This window comes from Polistes canadensis, unplaced genomic scaffold (assembly GCF_001313835.1).
Source record: "Polistes canadensis isolate GaletaPanama2010 unplaced genomic scaffold, ASM131383v1 scaffold_114, whole genome shotgun sequence".
In the NCBI taxonomy this organism is placed as follows: domain Eukaryota; kingdom Metazoa; phylum Arthropoda; class Insecta; order Hymenoptera; family Vespidae; genus Polistes; species Polistes canadensis.
Genome location: NW_014569661.1, coordinates 247,356 through 252,339, shown reverse-complemented (window position 1 = coordinate 252,339; position 4,984 = coordinate 247,356). Strand labels below are relative to the sequence as shown.

Sequence of the window (4,984 nt, the reverse complement as noted above, 5' to 3'; positions counted from 1 at the left end):
TATATAAATGAACTTTTGCTTAATAAAAGGGAGTGTGAGAGGGAGGAGGGTTTAATAAAAAAATGATGTAATAAAAACTGTGATTTGTCTTTGAAATGATCGAAAATAAAGATGTCATAGAAGAAGAACAAATAAAGTCAAATAAAGTAATAAACAAGCAGGCCCTGTCTCTTAAATACGCGTGTCGTACATGTCTCTTCGTGTGTATTAACGTGTTTGCACCAAATTGTATGAGTGTGTGTGTATGCATTTTATTTGTATGTATGCATGTTGTATGTATGCGTCTACATAAGTACGTATGCGCGCTTTTGTAGTATCCCGTGTGATGAAAAAAATATGCAAAGTTTCGTATGTCGCGTGCGCAGTCAATAAAAAAAGAAAAGAAAAAAAAATAAGAAAAAAGAATATGATTTATTCGAACTAGAGGGAAAGAATAGAATTTAGATTCTTATGGTGCGAACACGACTCTCTCTGCTGGTTGTCGTTATATATATATATATATTGATAAAATTTTGAAGTTACATACACGAACACCATTATTATTAATACCGATTGTTTATAATGATATAAATGATTTCAACGCATTTGTCGAGAATGATGATAACTATTGTGTAAATTCGGTCGGTATTTTGCAAAAATAAAGGATGACAAATTAAAATAAATAAAATATAAAGTAAATTAATCGAGTCTCGAGTGTTGAAAATGAAATAAGATATGAAAAATACAATGAAAATGAATGGGCATAGAAATGATAAGAGATGAAAATAAAATAAAATAAAATATAGTAATAATATGACAATATGAGAAAAAATAAATTACAAGAAGAACAACGTAAACATATATGAGAGTTTTAATTTCTTCTTTTTCTTTTTCTTCATTCTTTTTTTTTCTATACCCACAAATATACACGTATTCCTATATAACATGTTAGATTACTAATAATTTGACTAACATTTCAATTAACATTTCAATTTTTGTTCATAAGTTAAATAGGACATCTTAATTTCGTTAGCAGAATACCGACTCGATGCATAATAGAAAAAATCATTCGGAATATCATTGAGATATATGTATATATTTATTATTTTCATATAATTTATCCGTCGATTATTATTATTACACATACAAAACAAGTTCCTCTAATATTTTTAAAAAGAACAAAAAACAAAATCACCGAAATTAACAGAAAATGAAAGAACGCCTCGTTAAAAAATTGAATCGGGATGAAAAAAAGAAGACAACAACAAAAAGTATCAAAAGTATTAAATATATTCAATAGCGACACGCAGCAATTATTATTTTACTTGACGATTAGAAAATTTTCCCTTACGTTCGTTAAAGTATGTGTGTTTCGAAAAAAAAGAAAAGAAAACAAATCACGAAGGGACGTAAAAAAATTCTTCCTCTTCGCGAAGGAATTCGAATTATTCCTGGATTCCCAACCTACCTAAAGGAAAAAGACAAAATAAGATGTCTTTGAGAAACCAAACGTTGAAGAAGTCTTCTCTCTCTTTGCAATCAAAATCACGTTCTCTTTCATAGCCTATTTATCCTTCCCGCAACTCCGTACTACGCGTCTCGAATCAAATATGCAACATAACGTATACACCATCGAGACGTGACATACAGAGGAATGAACAAACAACTATAAGTAAATACAAAAATACAAAAATACAAATGAAAACTAAAAGAAAAGGAACGTAATATAACACAAAAGTTATTTATATATATATATTTATATATATATATAAATATGGATTGTGTACCAACACGTCTTTTTCTATGTATTTTTTTCTAAGGTACTATGATTACCACTATTATTACTATTACCATTACTATTTACTAATACTACAACTACTACTATTACTACTATTACTATTACTATTACTACAATTATTACTACTACTATTATTATTATTATTACTACTACTAATACTTGCTGCTGCTACTTCTAATAATCGTTAATATCTTGTCTCTACCGTATATTTGAATCGTTCGAAATTCAATCTATTAACACACAATCTTGTACAAATATAATAGAAAATGGAATTCATCGGCACGCCGAGAACGAACCAATAGATTTTGTTTTTTTTTTTCACACGATTATTTTACTCTTGTCTATACTCAATCTCTTCTTTTTTATATAAATGAAAATCTATTTTAGATTTATTTTTATATTTATAATATAGTATACAAATAATATATTTAGTAACACATACACTCGTTAGATCTTTTATAATCGTATTCAATACATTTAGAAAGAATCGGTAATTACAGTAATTTTTGATTGAGAACATTTCTTTAAATGATTTATTTATTCCGTATCTTCCAATTATATTCATTTCTTCCTTGGAATTAATTTATCTTCCGGATAAATTGAATTCATTAATACATCGTTGTGAGACAATACGTTTATCGATCTTATTAGTATGATCTTTCTCTTATAAATTTGTATAAGTTACATATTTTGGAGTTTTTTTCTTTTGTATATTATTCAATACATTAATATATAAAAGTTTCGTTCACATAATTTCGTTAAAAAGAATTTTAGTAATATGGGTTTAATTGAATCAAACTTTTCTTGCGACTGGGAAGAAGAAATCACTGCCAAACGCGAGTTTAAAAGTTTTCATATATTCTTATTTATATTAAATTAATCATTGTTCTTTAATCTCCTAATCGTTTCATCTTTATGGCTTGCCATTATAGTAATCATCGACGTCACAAATAAGAAAAATGAAAAATAATACGATAATTTTGAAGGTTCTTCTCGGACTGACTGACAGAATGAAAGGATGTAAATTGTAACAAAAACAAACAAAAAAAATGAATGAAAATGTTTCCTTTCGTTGGGGGAGGATTTTTATTTAAAAATTATTCGAAGTCTCGTTCCGTATATAAATATAAACAATTAATCCTTTCTGCATTTTAATATTGCACATGCATTATTAAATAAAAGTATATAAGAGAAGACAAAAATTAATTAATTCATTAATTAATCAATCAATCAATCAAAATTGAAAGACAAATTTGCACCGATAAATTCGAAGGATCAATAATTAAAAATAGCGCATTATAGAGTAAACATATTACATATATATATATAAACAAAAAAAATATCAATATATAAATGAAACAAATGCGATATTACTATAGTCAAAACGTCATACAGAACGACTGCCAATGAAATTTAAATTCAGAGAATCCCAAGATTTTCTTAAAAGTGAACGATGAATGAAATATAAAAAAATAAATCTTATATTATTTCTACCCAATTCAAAAATGATGTACCTAATTTATCGATTGGAAAAATTGAAAAAAGAAAAGAAGAAGAAGGATAAAAAATAATGTTAAAAACCTAAACAAAGTAAAGCAAAAAACGAACGGTTTACATATTATTATTATTATTATTATTATTATTATGTAAATACATGAATAGAAACAATTTCGATGAAAAAGTGATATATGATGGGACGGGGGGGGGGTTACAGCCATAAAAAAAAAACTTATAATTGTACGCGTGTGCGAATTGCGAGAGAAAATACGAAATAAATTGTGCGTGAAGTGAGAAGAAGAATTAATAAAAGAAATAGTAAACGAGAGAGATAGATAACATAAATAAATAAATAAATAATTAATTAAATAATTAATTAAGTAATTACAAGTAAATAAATTAATATAAGTAAATAAGTAGTATAAGTGAGTAAGCGAGAATTTTAAATGTCCGATATGCTCCGAAAAATATGAAGAATGAGAGAGAGAGAGAGAGAGAGAGAGAGAAAGTTCTAAGTTGTCTGTAAAACTGTTTTTGTGTACTATATGAAGAAAAAAAAAAACAAAAAAGAAATGTAAATGGTTGAAAGTATTTTGAAGACCATTGCCGAAAATCGTAATGAACGACGAAAATGGGGGTCTTCAATTCTCTCATCTCATTTATTATTATCACTTGTACATAGTTCGTTTACGCTCGATAAGTAAACATTGAGTTTATTAATAACCAATGCATTAATACAAAATTTTCGTACAAAACGCGAAAGGAAAACATTGTTATTTCGTTCTAGTTGAATTCATTTATTTTCTTTATTTTTTCTCTCTTGTATATCGACGTAAATAATATGTCTAATTATTTTAAAAAAAATAAGTAGCTATGTTTGTTCATAATTTCAATAATTTGAATACTTTAATTTTAGTTAAGCATCTCGATATATTATTGTTTCTTCTTCTTTTTTCTTTTCACGTGATTATTAATGAAATTTGTTCGAAATATTTTAAAGTAAATACAAAATTTTTGGATTTTATAAAACTTCATATTAGTATATTGTAAAAGTATACTTTTGATTTAAAAAAGTTTTTAGCTTTGTCTATGATATATATATATATATATATTTCAATTAAAATTCAAGCATTTGTATCAACTTTTTTTTATAGTATTTTTTTGTTTTTTTATTCGAGCGTTAAACGAATGTAAAAAGTATTATATATTATTATTATTAATAATAGAAAGAGAGAGAGAGAGAGAGAGAGAGAAGAGAGAATTGCTTACACGGCAATGATCGAGAAAGATCGTGGTTAGTGTGTGCTATCAAATGATATACATACATATATATATGTATATGTATATATGTTTGTGTATCATTTACCAAGTTTATTCATTTTCATAATCGTTAACTCGTGCGATTAATTAAAAGTAAAATTAAATCTTGAGAGAAAGTGTAGGAGGAGGAGGGTTCATTTAATTCGTAAGAGATCATCGAATTCACATATATTATTGTGTAATGCTTTTGTGTACTACGTTCGTGACGCTTCGTGAAGTTGTTTTTTTTTTGTGGAAAAACAAAAACAAACAAAAAAAAAAAAAAGAGAAAAAAAAAAAAAAAGAGAGAAAAAAAAAAGAAAGTAAGAAAGTAAGAAAGAAAGAAATAAATAAAGAAAGAAAGAAAGAAAGAAGAAAACTAATCGAAGAAAAAAATCAAATATAAAAAGA

The 4,984-nt window shown here is 26.1% G+C and overlaps 1 protein-coding gene across 2 annotated transcripts in view; it reads left to right on the top strand.

Moving 5' to 3' along the window:
- LOC106787755 overlaps positions 1-4,984 on the top strand; it is a 26,624-nt gene that overhangs the window by 18,205 nt on the left and 3,435 nt on the right. The window lies entirely within an intron of this gene.